The 17503-nt window shown below is 40.5% G+C and overlaps 1 protein-coding gene across 3 annotated transcripts in view; it reads right to left on the bottom strand.

Annotated features, from left to right (window-relative positions):
• The window catches only part of HLCS (holocarboxylase synthetase), a 209010-nt gene that overhangs the window by 115448 nt on the left and 76059 nt on the right, over window positions 1-17503 (bottom strand). The gene's annotated exons all lie outside the window — the stretch shown is intronic.

Genomic DNA, 17503 nt, shown 5'->3' with positions numbered 1-17503 from the left:
ATAATAATAATCATGAGTTCCTTAGCAGGTCTTAAAATTAGGTAAATACAACCTCAGATGAACAACAACACATGACATATTACACCGTGTCATTATTTATTTAACAAAAATAAAGCCAAAATGGAGAAGCCATGTGTGAAAAACTAACTACACCTTATGATTCAATAGCTTGTAGAACCACCTTTAGCATCAATAACTTGAAGTAACCGTTTTCTGTATGACTTTATCAGTCTCTCACATCGCTGTGGAGGAATTTTGGCCCACTCTTCTTTACAACGTTGCTTCAGTTCATTGAGGTTTGTGAACATTTGTTTATGTACAGCTCTCTTAAGTTCCTGTCGCAGCATTTCAATCAGGTTGAGCTCTGGACTTTGACTGGGCCATTGCAACACCATGATTCTTCTCTTTTTCAGCCATTCTGTTGTAGGTTTGCTGGTGTGCTTGGGATCATTGTCCTGTTGCATGACCCAATTTCGGCCAAGCTTTAGTGTCATGATTTAACAAAAATAAAGCCAAAATGGAGAAGCTGTGTGTGAAAAACTAAGTACACCCTTACTGCTTCCATAGGAATTAAGATGCTAAGTACCAGACAGGTGCTGCTTTTCAAATGCCCTTGATTAACTGATCATCAGCAAGTGTGACCACCTCTATAAAAGCCGAAGTTTTAGCAGTTTGCTTGTCTGGAGCATTCAGGTGTGTGTTAACACAATGCCAAGGAGGAAAGACATCAGCAAGGATCTTAGAGAAGCAATTGTTGCTGCCCATCAATCTGGGAAGGGTTATAAGGCCATTTCCAAACAATTTAAAGTCCATCATTCTACAGTGAGAAAGGTTATTCAAAAGTGGAAAACATTCAAGACAGTTGCCAATCTTCCCAGGCGTAGACGTCCCAGCAAATTCACCCCAAGGTCAGATTGTGCAATGCTCGGAGAATTTGCAAAAAAAACAATAGTTACATCTCAAACTCTACAGGCCTCAGTTAGCATGTTAAAGTTCATGACAGTACAATTAGAAAAAGACTGAACAAGTATGGTTTGTTTGGAAGGGTTGCCAAGAGAAAGCCTCTTCTCTCTAAAAAGAAAATGGCAGCACGGCTTTGGTTTGCAAAGTTGCATCTGAACAAACCACAAGACTTCTGGAACAATGTCCTTTGAACAGACGAGACCAAAGTGGAGATGTTTGGCCATAATGCACAGCGCCACGTTTGGCGAAAACCAAACACAGCATATCAGAACAAACACCTCATACCAACTGTCAAGCACTGTGATGATTTGGTCTTGTTTTGCAGCCACAGGACCTGGGATCCTTGCAGTCATTGAGTCGACCATGAACTCCTTTGTGTTTGTGCTGATATGCTCTGTTTAGTTTTCGCCAAACGTGGCGCTGTGCATTATGGCCAAACATCTCCACTTTGGTCCGTTTTCCTTTTTTTTTTGTAAATTTTTGGATGGTATGCACCCTCCCTTTACCCTTATTTTATATTCGGTTTTGTGTGTGTCCTGTTTTTGATTATATATTATATATACACATACACATTTATTTTAAAAGGTATTGTCATCATCGATTATTAAAATCTAGGAGACCGGTATTGTTGAAAAGCAGAGATATATTTATTTATTTTCAGCAAACTGTTAGGAGACCACGTTTCCCCTCACAGGCCTTTGGCTGTGTGCATGACGTGGAATTGCAGGGATTGGTTAATGGTTCACCATCCGGTTTTCTTGAGATATGTTACACAAAAGCTGAAATATCATATTCAACGTACTCAGGAAATTATAATTTACCATTATAAATAATCCTGAAACGGAAAACCATTGTGGTTTCACCCCTTGAGTACGCAAAGACCTGCAGCACTCTGCTAAGCTTTCACCTTTCTTTACCTGGACATGCTAGCAAGCATTACAGAGCAAAGAACACGCTTCATGGGTTAGGCCATTTGTGAGGCTCTGTATCTAAAGCAGAAAATACAATATTCATGATGTGAAAAGTCAGAACTGAGCATCCTCACGCACATACAAGGCTATGAACTGCCCTAGAGCCGCACAAAGCCCTAGCTAAAATACAGGCACACATATAAATCCCCCTGGACTTAAACCTACGCACTTACCAGAACGCCTCCCACTGTCGCTGTACATCCTTCCTACCAACAAATTAGATTGTGAGCTCTTCGGAGCAGGGACTCCTTTTCCTAAATGTTACTTTTATGTCTGAAGCACTTGTGCCCTTTGTGTGTTATTTGTATTATTTGTTATTTATAGGATTGTGACGTGTATTACTGCTGTGAAGCGCTATGTGCATTAATGGCGCTATATAAAGACAATAGGGTAAGGGGAGCTGCACACCACATGGAATAACGTAAAGATACATGCAATTCACTGGTGCTACTGGTTCAGGGATATATGCCTAAAAAAAACAGTATATGGAGAAAAGATGAATGATCCAGGGTAACTTTGGATTTTCTTAATTAAAGCTGCAGTTCAGTCTTTTTTTTTTTTTTTTTTTACTTCAATAGTTTCATGTGGGCAATCTCTAATTACCTAAAGAACTGTATAGCTGCAGGTCAATTCGTTCTCCATGTATTGATACTGTAGGTCGAAATTTAGTGACATAATTAGTGAAGGGATCTGTTTATATTCTGCTCGTCTGTCAGTGGAAGCTCATGAATATTCATGACAAGTGCTAGAGGGAGGGCAGGGCTGACAAATGGGTGTGCCAGGGCTTGTGACAGGACATGAAGGGGCAGTGCCTTAGCAAATCTCTGTTAAAATAGAATACAAGAAAATTAGTCTTTAAAAGTTGTTTTTTTAAAAACAGAAAATGCTAAAAGTATTTTTTCTTACTACAGAACTGATTTATTAAAAAAACACACACATGCAGGATATTGACTGAACTGCAGCTTTAAATTTAATCAGTACAAAACACAATGTTTCATCCTTCAAGAGGACTTTCTCAAGTGACTGGTCAACCAGTCACTTGAGAAAGTCCTGTTGAAGGATGAAACGTTGTGTTTTGTACTGATTAAATGTAATTAAGAAAATCCGAAGTTACCCTGGATCATTCATCTTTTCGCTATATACACACACACACACACACACACACACACACACACACACACACACACACACACACTACATTTATTGGTCCCATTCACCAGTAGACACTTGCATAGAGACTGGTGCCCTTCTGTTCACCCCCATATCTCCATACTAGATCAAATAAGGGGTAATACAGTTGTACATTGGGTAATAATACTGCAATAAAAACGTGAAAATCCTATATGTTTTTTCATTTTTTAAATAAATCGGTTCTGTAATATTAGATAATGTCTGCATTTTTTTTTTAAACTCCTAATGCAATTTCTTTTTTTAAACTTGTATTTTTATTGATTTTTACATATTATAATTAGGGAGGGGGGAAGGGGTACAAAAAATAACATTTCCATATTTTTCTGTACAGGGTACAAACAGCAATACTTTGTTATAAATACCGTGAGATCTTATTTCTATATTCACTACATCTACTCCATGCTTTCATTAAAAAAATCATTCCTAATGCAATTTCAATGATTTTTTTTATGTACCGATCGTTTGGCTGCTTAGCAAACATTTAGAAAGTCATATCCACTTCCTCTTTTGAATCAGGCTGGCACACACCTTTTTGAGCTCTGCTCTTTGGAAACAAAGTATCACAAACAGATCTGTTGCTGTGTTCCAAAACAGCAGACTGTCTATTACTCTGAAAGCTGCAACAATAATGTGTTACGCTTAGTAATATAATGTTGCATATCAACTGCAAAATGTCACCGACTGCAGCACAAAGTTAGAAGGCGGCCATTTCGTTAGGCACACAATCAGGATTTTTACAGATTCATAACAGGAGCACCGATTGCCAGCGTAGGTAAGAATTGTCACATGCTTTACATTAAATGTAAAAAAAAAAGGGGTAATGTAGTATTGCTGTTCTACGGCTAATGACTGCTATTCGGAAGCATGAGGACGGAGATGTGAGCAGTTCTATCCTCCTTGTGTCTTACCCTTTAAAGGTGCATAGGAGGAGGGGGAGGGGGGGGGGAACCTCATACCATATTATTAAATACTACAGCAGTTTTCAATTAAAGTCTTAAATATTCACTTCAATATTTTTTTTTCCTCCGGCAACTTTACTATGTAAAATCTTCTATAAATTGCTTTAAAATGATAAATACACACACAAGGAAACAAACAAGCCCCAGTGCACTAATATAATATACCAATATGACAAATTATTTAGTTTAATGCTCTATGTTTGTTCTTCCCATAAGTGTGGTGATGCATCACCCTGAGGAAGGTCCCGTTTTCTGGGACCGAAACGTTGGAAATGTGTGCCCTGTTACTAATACACTTTTTCCTGCTTTAAGACTGAGTGCGGTCTCCTGATTTCGTGGATCAACACGGTATCGTTTATTTACAAATTTTGTATGGGACGAGCACCTACCAATATACCTCTGCTAATGGAGTGCCGAGTGACATATATATATATATATATATATATATATATATATATATAATTAGATAGATGTATAGATGTTTACCGGCTATGCATCTTAACCCAGGCTGTGCTGAAAAGCTGTGCAATGCAGCAAGCATAAGCCTATAGGGTTCCATGTGAAAATTAATTTGAAGCAAAAGGTGGCACTGTGTGCTCATTTGCATGTCATTTCCCAGAATCCCTTGCTGCAGTGGAAGCACTGTATGCTGGGCGATAATGGTGAAAGACAGGGTTGTAGACCTGCCTAAGACATGCAAATGTGCTCACAGTAATATTTCCATTTGATATATAGGATATATAGAGATATAGAGATATATATATATATATATATATATATATATATATATATATATATATATATATAATGGCTCTCCATTCATTTATATTCACACAGATACACACACACACTCTTACATCACTAACTTTCAGGAACCATTTAACACCTCTAGCCATAAATCACATCCACACAGGGGGGGGGGGGGGGAAGAGACAAGCACAGATAACTTTCAAGAGACACTGTTTTTAAGTATACCCTTTGCTTGCTTCATTCATTGTAACATCGCCAGAAGAAGAGATCAGTGTATCTCGAAAGCTCGCACAATAAAAGCATGAGAAAATAAAACATTTTTTAACAACTCTGAATTACATTTTTAATGTATAATAATGTAACAAGCCTTTTTTGTTTCTATAGCAACCATTTACTGAGTCAATACTCCTCTGCAATCATTTAGCGAACACCAGAGCCGAATCTTCGCCGATCGATCACAGGAGAACGGATCGATCGGCAACTTAGCAAATTACTTATTGTGTGGATGGTATTGATGCACATAATAAAGGGCGAAAAACAGCAGCTTGGCCTGCTGCTTTAAAGAACTAAAATAAATCCTATTTTAGATAACCTTCAAAGCCATAAAAAGAGCTTTTATTAGCCTGTTTCTTTTTTTTATATATGAAAATATAAAAATAAGTCGTTCTCTTCTCTACACTGGAAACAAACTTAGTAGTTTAGCACCTTTTTACCAACAGGGACAATTAAAGCAAAATATGTTTTCAATAATAATTTAAAAAAAAAAAAAAAAAAAATGTGAACAAGACGCTCAACCGTTTCTAGAAAGAAGGGGAAAAATGCAGACTGCGGTTTTTACAGCGATCCCGCAGCCTCAAAAATCAGTGCAAGGGGAAATATAGTGTTCCCTTTACAATTAAAAAGACACTTGAGGCCCGAGGATATGAGGTGTTATGACTGAAAATTTCATGCGAATACAACATAAGATTGTTAAAATATTTGCACTCGTGGTATAATTGGGAGAAAATGAGGCCGCTGAGAGTTGGGCTAACAAGGATACGAGATGCTGAGATCTCCAACGCAGTCAGGCAAGGTCAATGTCGCAGATTCCCGTGCAGGGAGCTGGCGTGCCAGACAATCACCTGATTATCCCAAAACAAAATTAACCCGCGCCCTTTGACTTCTGGCAGATTAAAAGTCAAAGCCAAATTAACCTGTTTCAAATGAAATGAGTTACTCAATGTTGTCGTGTCTGTGACCCCGACTACTTAAATCAGGCTTTTTTTCCAGGTTTTCTGAACGCAAAATGAGGTATGAGAGTACCTCCCGTGCTGTTAGAAACGAGGCACTAACATAATATTTGACAAGGGAAGGGATCTTCCTCTTATATGAGGAATGGGAGGGGGGTGGGGGGGGTGGAGCAGCGAGCTCCCGGGACGGCGGTCCCTGCAGACTTTTGTTTCAGGGCTCAGGCGTTTCGCTGCCGCAGTGACGGCTTAAAGAGCAAAAAGAGGCCTTGGCATGTCAGTGAGCATATTAAATGAGGTACTTTTGGCTTCATTAGTTATGCAGTCAGGCCTGAGGCAGCGGGACATGAATCTTGCCAATCTCAGCAGCAGACCCACTTAGGGAGGTATATTAGAGACGCAATGAAGTGAAGGCAGTCATCCAGTAGCACCTCTTTGGCCGCTGTGAAAGGTGCGTTCAGTGCCGTAAGTCAAAAAAAAAAAAAGGTGGCAGAAAGCAGATCCCTTGTGATACCCCACGGAACAAAAACATATACTGTGTGTGTGTGTGTGTGTGTGTGTGTGTGTGTGTGTGTGTGTGTGTGTGTGTGTGTGTGTGTGTGTGTGTGTGTGTGTGTGTGTGTGTATGTATGTCTTTATTTGTATAGCGCCATTAATGTACAAAGCGCTTCACAGTAGTAATAGTTACAATCGTATAAATAATAAGATTATAAATAACACAAAGGGAAGAAGTGCTTCAGACTTAAAAGTAAAATTTAGGAAAAGGAGTCCCTGCTCCAAAGAGCTTACAATCTAATTGGTTGGTAGGAAGAACGTACAGAGACAGTAGTAGGGCGTTCTGGTAATTGCGTCTGCAAGGGGCCAAGGTTAATGTATGAGGTGTTAATTATCAGCCATCCAGCTACTCATATTATATATATGCCTCAGAAGAAGTCTAAACTCAGACGAAACTAGTAGGGTGCGGGTCTCTTAGTAGATCTCCCTATTTTCTGTTATATTCAGGACTTTTTAACTGACTTTCTATTTGCTGCAAAGCCTTATTTAAAGGCTATTGGGACTGTTATATCAATCTCCGAATTAAGCCCTGTGGCTAATCTCACCGAGTGAACGGAGCCAGCGGTATCTCCGATTAGGGGAGTGACGTCACTATCGGAGGACCCGCGCAAACTGCTGATTACAGCTGAGCAGTGACGCTTCTGCGTCCGAGCACACAGACGGAGTGAGCGGTTCCTGAGATTATCAGCCCCTTTGACGCAGCGATCTGAAAGCATTTTACTGATATGCCTGTTATTTCTGCTACATTGTAAGTAGCCTCTGTTGCTTGCGCAATAATTTTATTCATAAACGTACTTCACCATATTAGTATCTTTTTCATTTATAGGTACATCTCGTTGTGGAATTCGAATATAGGACTTGTTCACGTATTTATCCTTCAGGGATTGTACAGGCAGTCCTCGGTTATCTGACACAATGCGTTACTCAAAATGGCGTTGGATAGCGAAACGTTGTAAAGCGACACACATTTTCCCATAGGAACACTGTTTAAATGAAAGTTCCCGTTCCTAAAGGCATTTTTAATGCTAAAATACACAAAATATTTTATGCAGACAAGAAGATATGCAGCATACACATAAATTATATGGTGTATATACTGTATTATATATATAATATAGATATAACATAATATATAATATAATATAAAAATATAATATATTATATAGTATAATATATATATTATATACACATAAACAACTTTGCAAACCGTCGTAAGAGCGTTGGATAAGCCGGTTTGGCGTTGTAAAAATGAACATAGGTATGCATTGCACCGCGTTGGATAAGCCATTCGTTGTAAAGCGAAGCGTTGTAAAACGAGGACTGCCTGTATATCCATGCACCTGTGTCTCTGATTTGCGCCTTTTGGGTTTTTTTTGTACTTTTCTTTGGGGTGGTGTACACCCATTACATCGTGGCGGCACTCATAGACATCATTGCAACACTATTTTAAATCAGTTTTGCACACCTTATACTTTTTCCTTTAAAAAAAAATAATGTTGTACATATACAGTATGTGGTTTATCTTGACACACACAATATGTATGTACAGTATATGTATACACAAATGCACTATTATTAGCTTTAACTTTTTAATGCTGTTGAGATTTTGTGCAATTTCCCCTTGTCTCATTGAAGCGATTGTGATCCTTCTGACAATGGTGACATTATTATCTCTAACTGTGCATGCAATGTCTTGTATATAATGTATACCCTGCTCATTTATGTAGCTGTATTTGTAACCATGTATTATTTGTCTTAACTCTGTGCCCAGGACATACTTGAAAACGAGAGGTAACTCTCAATGTATTACTTCCTGGTGAAACATTTTATAAATAAATAAATTGCTTTCCCCCTGAACGTTAGACCCAAAACACAGGAATGTGAGCGCTTTGTGCGTGGAATTTGTAGCCGGTTAGACAAGTGTTTCTTCTTATTACAGCACTAAGGCTGCGGCAGGAGATAAAAACATAAAACTTATTTCTGTGGCTAACATTACAAAGGCAGAAGTCCCACATTTGTGTGCATCAAAGACCGAACATTAAAAAAAGCATTAAGAGATTACATTTTAGTAAGGACATGCACCATAACTTTAAACCTCAATTTCAGCACATATTGAAACAGTAAAGGCTCCTTTTGATGCGCCTTTGTTTCAAAACTGGGCACAAGAGGGATACTTCAATCAGCACAATAACTGGGGACACGCCACATATAATAGTCATGTAAATTATGGTTCAAGTATACTCAACCTTACGCTTATACTTGGAAGGGAGGCTATCCAGTGTTTCTTACTTATTAGTTCCGATAAAATATCTACAACATATTCAAACACGATTCAAGCACTTCAGAGAGGCACTGCAAAGGAGAACCTACTTACTATATATTCCTTATATCAAGTACACATATATATATCTACTGTATATATATATATATATATATATATATATATATATATATATATATATATATATATATATATATATAAACACACACTTGTTAATATATAAAAATATATATTAAAAGAGTACTTAGAATGTACATATATATATACATACACGTGTGTATGTCTATGTATATGCATGCACGCACACAGTTTTGACAACAAAGGGAATATAACACATATAATGTGAAGGGGTTGCTATCAAAGTTCCTCTAGGGTACTGTACAAAAAAATAAAAGGGATAAGCGCACAAATAAATATATATATTTATATACACACATATCTACATACTCCTACATCCATACACATCAAGAGATAATATATCATTCAAGAGAATATTTAATGTATAATAATGATTGCAATGTAAAGCAGATGCATGAAGCATGTTACAGCAGTGAATTGCATGGAATGTAAAGGCAGTATTACAGCTATAAAAGTGCGCTGGCCCTTTACATGCAATGCTCAGAGATAGGACACATTCATCGATAAGGGACAGGGGTGGGAGACCGAGCTTTCTTCGGGATGATTGTCACCCTTTTGAGGCCTTTGGTTACCAAACATGAGGTGCGTAAAAACCCGGTGCAAAGTATGACCCGTCCCCGTGTGCAATCTCACACCTCCAAAAACCCAGGAACAGTCCGGCACAGACAACATCGCTTCGTGGGGAGGCTGTAAATAGTCCCAAAAAGGGAGATATACATCGGAAACCTGCGTTTCTGTCACAATAGGTCAGGGGAGGCCAACTCCAGTCCTCCAGAGCCACAAACAGGTCAGGTTGTCAGGATATCCCTGCTTCAGCACAGGTGGCGCCGCCTGAAAACCTGACCTGTGGGTGGCCCATGGGGGCTGGAGTTGGCCACCCCGGCAACAGATGAAAACACTATTTATTATATCTATGAAGAACGTCGCTGCAGATCCTTCATTACACCGAATAACAGCTTAACCCTGTGAGTGCCAGAGGGGCCGTGCAGGACACTCAGCTCAAGCTGCTCTCTGATATCTGCGGACTTTGCTTGCTCCGCAGGCAGCCGTTGCCGGGGATGGGTGGGGGGTGGCCTGGATGATCCCATACCAAAGCCACTGAATGCCAGGATAAGCCCGGAAACAAACACTCGTGTTTACATTTATAGAAAAACAGCAAAACAGGTCTAATAACCCCATCGCTGTCGGAAGGCAGCAGCAGGCAGCTCTGCACTGATAGGGTCACAGAAGGGGCAGTAACCCTTTGTCAGGCCGCCTTGGCTCCAGTTCTTTTCTTTCTTAACACAACACGCGGTCGCTGGACACTTTGCTTTGTGCTGAAGGCCCCAAGAGCATCAAAGGGGTTAACACACATATGCAAAGCCTGCATGAACAGTCGGTGGCATGCACGGCTACACGGCCTTACTCTTAGTCTTGCCGACCATCGGTATTATTCGCAAATGCTGCTCAAGTGCTGGATCAAGAATAGGGAAACCTTGCATTGAATGGCGAGGGCTGGGTGCGGCCGATTCCCCTTCCCTGTGCAGTCACATTTGGAAGGGGAAACCTGTGCCAGGCCAGAGGTCAGCTAAGCTCCGACCATCCTTCTGCTAACAAGCTTTCTTAAATCAATGTTCCCCCAATCAACGTATAAAGGCAACGTTACATTGAAACTATGTTTTCACCAACGTTCAATAGTTTAGCTTTATATCAAATAAAAAGACGAAAGTCGTACACACCTGTAAGTGGGAAATAACCTGTTATGACCAAAGAAATGTTGACCATTTATGATCTTAACAAATGTTAGACAAATATATGTAATGCAAGACTTGCAATAAAAAATACTATACAAAAAAAAAAGGCCTTTGTGCAAAGCTCTATTTGAAAAATAAAATAAAAAATTGTGTGTCAAAATGTTAGTGCTAAAAAGTAGTAGACGCCTTTCTAACCGGTGTGGCGTTTGGAAGAAGACTTCACTGTGTGGCACATTCTGCACAGTACTGCAGTTCCTTGAGGTTTGACGAATTGTGACATGTTCAATGCCTTATTGATACAGTTTACATTAATACAAAATTGTACATTTTTATTTATTTTTAACTAGCTGTAGTAAGTATGAATGGAGTAGTGTAAATTAAGGTTGCCAGGTGTCCAGTATTGAACAAGACTGTCCTGTAATACTGGTATTACCTCTCTGGACATAGTGACCTGACCTGCTTGGGGGTCAGCAGGATTTTCCTGAGCAGGGAGAGAACAGAGCTGTTGCTAGGTGGCTGGGTAATGCAGCCAATCAGGATGAGGTGTCAAGAGTCTGGGGCTGTGTCCAAGGAGAGGAGGAAACAGCATGGAGCGGAGATAGGTGTGTGTGTGTGTGTCTCGATCGCGTCGCACCTTTCACCATTGTGTCCAGTATTTTTGGAGAAATCACTTGGCAACCCTAATATTATTTATAATAGCCACACTGTGAAAATAAAACCTTTCGTTAATCCATATCATGAAACATCTGTGCTGCGTTGTGGTTGACACATAGTTGCTTAATTCAGCTCTACCAATAGAAACAGACATTTTAGCTTTGACGCGAGGTACAACTTGGGGGATGATTTTAATGCAGGTTCAACTTTTGGGGGGAGCCCAGATACATATTTTTTTAGTACATACCATTTATATTTGTGTGACATTTCTGTGCCAATATACTTGCATAAAAACATTGACACTTAAGGTGAACACAGGGAAAAAAAAACTGGCTAGTACTGTACATAGGCAAACACGAACGCAACATAATGTGTGATTTCCATCTGTGAAGCTTAGCACATAAGTCTGAAAGAGTATGAGATGATCCGGGAAGTGACTGTGTTCCTATTTGTGATAAAAACCTAGTTTCAAATGGATAAGTACATTAAATAAATACAAAGTTATATTAGGCACAAAAATCTATCTCAAACAGCACAAGATTTATCAAAGGGAGAAAAAAAAAACCACACAGGATTTTTTTAAAGATAAAAAAAAAATCCACTAAAAACCACGTAGCACGGGGAGATTGGGCAAATTGCCCAAGGTCACATGGACCAAACGTTCAAGGGCAGTGATGTCAACACTGAACCACTCTCCTCCCAGATAAAAGGGCATGAAATGCAGGCAATAGGGGACACTGATATGGAAGCCTAGTTTTTAATTTCTTAATACTACAGCAATATTTTTAGGTAAAAACCACCCTGCTGTTTTCCAAATTAAAGCAAACAATTAGGAGGGTGTTGTGTTAGCGCAAGTCCTCATTTCAGTGTCCAAATTGCTCTTTTATTATGATGTGCCAAATTGCAAGGGACAGCCACGGAAGCAGGAGGAGGGAAATGATTGTAGCACTATCCATGCATTGTACTTCAATCCTGGCACCTACGGTAGTACATGGGTTGCAGCAATCAGAACACAGTGGCAAATCTACACGCGCTACACCAACATATTCAATAACTTACTCCTGCCACCCTGGTTCATCACTAAAATAATAAAAAAAAAAATCAGGGCAAGAGGGGAACAAAGTGGGATGGAACTAATTTAATGGCTGAGTGACCTCACAGTGGAGTAACAGCCGGAGCCTAATAAGGGTCTTTGTGTATGTTTCCACCCTGCCTGGTAACATGCCAGTCAAGACTCAGACGCGAAGAACAGGTGGAAGCGATTAGACCTGTCATAAAAGTTTGAAAAATTGATTCTCGGCTCGGACTGACTAGATTGAATTTGACAGTGTTGTCCTAAAGATTCTGAGGGTGGGGAGAGGGGGGGGGGATCTGTAGTTTAATTTGGAATCCCTTGATTATTCATTAGATCTCCAGATGGCCTGTGTTGATGTTTTACATATTAATATATATGTTGTGTTATTGTTGGCATGGGTCTACTTGCTCAGTGGTTAGAATCTGCATAGGCTTCTAAGTATCTGTATTACTGTTGCAGGGAGGGGGAGAGAGGGAGCGAGAGGGGAGAATGTTCATGCTTTTGAATTAGGAGTGGTGCTCCCGTGATGAGTACATGAAATGCTTACTCAAAGATCGGTCTTTCATGGAGACCATTTACTGTATGTGCAGCTTCTAAAACCAGCTCTCTTGAGCAACATATTCCTGAGGGAAGAAAATATTGTATTGCCTTGAGCTCTTCTGAGACTGTAAAGGTTATTATTAGCCAAGGGTCCATTTGTTAGTGATTCTATTAAAAGTGCACAGGTTTCTATAGATGCTCAGAGCTAAAAGACTTTCAATACATCGCCACTGTTTTGCCAACTTTTGTATTGATACAAAATAAGTTTATAAAAGACAGAAGTTTACCTTACAGAAAAAGAGATCATAGTGTGTGCACACAAACATATATTTATATATGTGGTGGGTGTTGGAGTTAGAGCTTACTGGGAATGTGTGTGTTAATTTAATTCCTCACTGGCAACAGTTGTTTGGAGGTAAGTGGCCCCTCCTCCCAGATCTCACCCCTCCCCACCTTTTTAAACAGGGGAGGTTCTGGCATTTTGCTGAATGGACAGGACTCACTGAGGTTGTTTCCCCTCATACAGAGGTAAAAGGAAAGGTTCACAGTGTAGTGCAGGACCTGCATTAATTTTGTTTACCTTGACGTTGGTATGCAGGCTTGTGACGCTTTGGCCAAAGTGTTTAACTAAATAGCCAAGAAATATTATTATTATTGAGGTATTAAAACTTTAAACTTATTACCATATATGTTTTCTCAATTGGATGTAGTATTGGGCACCCCTGTCTTTTATTGTATACATTTGCCACACTCAGTAGCCCTCCTTTTGACATAAATATACATATATATGATGTGGTGGGTGTTGGAGTTAGAGCATGCTTGGAATGTGTGTGTTATTACAATTATATATGTACACACACACACACACACACACACACACACACACTTTATCCAAACCCAATGACCAATAAAGCAAATAGAACTATTATTATGATTTTGCAATCAACAAGTTAAAGTATCCAAGTTCCAAAATGACCAGTCTTTGTGCTGGGAAACCCCAACCCTTTACCATCTCCTGCGCAGTAATGCATTGAGGCCCCTTCGGCAGTGAAACAGCTTATCATACCCTGTGCAAACCCTCAACCAACATGTACTCGAAATGAACCTTACATCTAAGTTTGATCACTATGATTTCACTTCAATGTAAACAAAATATACCATAAGCAAAAGTTTACTACCTGCCCAGCTGTGTGTGTGTAATGCAAGGTGCTTTGTGCTACTAGCTTGTTCACAAAAGCAAAGCATTAATGGCATGATCCTGGCCATTCAGTTTATGCAGCGAGATGCACTGTGGTTGGAGAATACTCCCATTGTCATCACACATAAGAAGCACAAACATAAGACGCGCAGATAGTAAGGAGACAGAGAGAGCAAAGCGATTACATACAATACCGCAGGGCGGGGAAATCTGACCTTTGGCAAATCGTTATAGGAAATGTATCAGATACAAATATATCAGATATCAGATATAAATGAATACCTGTTTTGGTAACCATACATGTTTCATGGTTGTTGCCAGTAAAACACGCTGTGTTACATGGAATCTAATCTTTTCCCACTTTTGAAGATTTCTGGTAGTTAGATTCATTGGCAGATTCATATAGGAGGCTCACGCTGCCACAAAGTACCCAGCAAATACACTTCTCTGTGCACACTGAACAGATACACACCTATTCAAGATAATACAAAGGCAGAAAGAAACTGCTTTATGCTTTTACTGCAATCATGTTACAGCTTATGTTCCTGCTTTCATTAGTGCAACTGAGATACAGCTCTGATATCTAATCAATCAGCTTGCAACCTAAGGCCGTGTCCATGCTGCTTGCTTGCGCAAGAGAGAGCTGCGCAATTAATCACATTGGGGTAATGTGATGGTGTATGGTGCGCGAAAGCACGTGCACGCTGGTCCGAGAGCTGCTTGCCGAGACAAATTATTTTGTATTTTCCGGTTCACGTGAGCAGTTCGCCCGTGACAAGGCCCCCGCCACCCTCCCCCCGACCCCCGCGCGTGCAACAGCTCAGTCCACAAATCGCCTCTGCTGCAAGCAAGCGCAACGTCACGGCGCTTAGTCTCTCGCTCGCGAGCAGGCCGTTTGGACGTGGCGTAAGGCAACAGCCCCAGTCATCCCAGCTGCGCGCACGCCTGGCGGCATGGCAGCGCATGCAGCGACTACAGCCGAAATCGCCAATCTGTAAGGGAGCTCTATGGGAGCGCAGGGTCATAATGGGGGGCGAGCCATGACGGGGCATATCTGCCCTGCCATTGGCTGCGCGCCGCCACGTGACGCTTTGCGCGCCCACACACACAGCCACTGAGGCCTGTCCCATAGTGGTAGCGCGCGGCACTGGGACTCAACCTAAGGCTGGCAGAGTTCAAAGTGTGACTGAGCCAAACTATCCATTCTTCTGATGCACATAGAATAGATAATAACACTGTTTTACATTGTAATAATAAAGGATTTTTTTTAGCTTAAAGTGCTGTACAAATAATATAATAAAGAAACATATTACATAAAACAGTGGTTCTGAATACTTTTCCTATAGGTCATTATAAATAACAAAGGAAAGTAAGGAAGATACTTGTAATACACTTTGATACCTTTAATAGCCAATTCCTATCCTGTGCAATACAAAGTATCACTTCTACCTTACATTTCTCTCTCTATCCTACGGGCAAACACCGCACCATCCTCTATGTGTATAAATAATAAAACAGGTAAAAGGAGCTTCATATGCGCGCGCAAGCTCATCACAAGACGCAGAGTTCCTCCTGTGCGTCCAAAGAAAGAGCTGATGTGCTGGGATACTCCCACGGACGTGAGACGGGTACTGTGGGTATGTGCCAGTGCTTTTGAAGCATTGATGTACAGTAGAACAGTGGTTCCCAATTCCGGTCCTCAAGAACCCCCACCAGGTCAGTTATGAAGGGTAATCCCAGCTTCAGCACAGGTGGCTCCGACGAAGCCACGGATTCCCCTGTGAAGCAGGAATATCCTTATTACCTGACCTGTTGGGGGTTCTTGAGGACTGGAATTGGGAAAGTGAAAAGCTAAAGACCAGACTGTAGCCTTGTCAGTCCAGCTGATTATATGTTGGCATGTACATTATACATCGGAACGTTGCACTGAGATAACTCATTTGATTGCTTTTACAAAGGTTTCCATCATATTGGCCAAACCTTTTTTTTTTTTTTAATTCAAAGTGGAACAGTAACGAGAGAAAAAAGTTCCAAATCACATGTCCGTGGGTTTCAGCGGTAGCGTTTTCATTAGTAGCCTTAACCCTGTCACGGCACTTGGCAGCGAAAGGGTTAATCACCAATCCCATCAAATTCAGATTTTTTTTTTCCCCTATGGTCATTACCTCCAGTGAGAAAAATACTAATGTTTTAAAGCCTATTACATCGCTTAATCTAGACAAAAAAACTCCCAGCAAGTAACCATTTATGCGGAGAGCAGGGCCAGCTTTTTCCAACGTGTTGGTTTGTGGCTAACGAAGACGCAATGGCCAAGTCATCCCAATACAGAGGAGTGTTACATTAAACCATCCTGGAGATCACTTAGAGCAGGAGTGGTCAGCTCCAGTCCTCAAGGGCCACCAACAGGTCAGGTTTGAAGGATATCCCTGCTTCCCAAAAAAAAGGAAACATACATAAACCCACACACACACACACACACACACACACACACACACACATGTATATACACACACATAGAAAACACACACTCATATGTACACATGAAATACACAAACGAATGCACGTGAAAGAATAAATAAGGCCGAGTCCCCACTGGTGCTGAGCGTGCTGGCGCTCAAAGCATGCGTGGCGGGTGTCCTGCGTCTGCTCGCGCGCGGGGGGAGGACGGGCGGCATTGCCGAATATTGAGCGAGCGGGAAAGTATAAAAAATGTATTTATCTAAGCGCTGAGCGTGTGTGCATGCGCATACGCGAGAGCGCATTGCGTGAGCAGGGACTTGCATATATATATATATATTGGCTTGAGGATTGGCTTGTGTAATACGAGCTTGAGACAAAAGGTGGCACTGAGTGCTCATTTGCATGTCATTTCCCAGAATCCCTTGCTGCAGTGGAAGCGCTGTATGCTGGGTGACAATGGGGAAAGACAGGGTTGCAGACCTGTCTAAGACATGCAAATGAGCATACAGTAATATTTACAGTTGCTATATATATATATATATATATATATATATATATATATATATATATATATATATATATATATATATATATATATATATATATATATATATATATATATGCGCAAGTCACCTCGCCAAGCGCCGCCCGCTCTGCGCTAGCGGGGACGCAGCCTTAGTATGCACAAGTGTGTGTGTATGTGTATGTATATGTATATATAAACATCCACACACACACACACAGATCTGTATCTATACATACACAAGCTTAACAATTCATAGGGTTTCACATCCATATACGCACACACA

This window comes from Ascaphus truei, chromosome 3 (assembly GCF_040206685.1).
Source record: "Ascaphus truei isolate aAscTru1 chromosome 3, aAscTru1.hap1, whole genome shotgun sequence".
NCBI lineage: Eukaryota > Metazoa > Chordata > Amphibia > Anura > Ascaphidae > Ascaphus > Ascaphus truei.
This window is presented reverse-complemented; position numbering and strand designations above follow the sequence as displayed.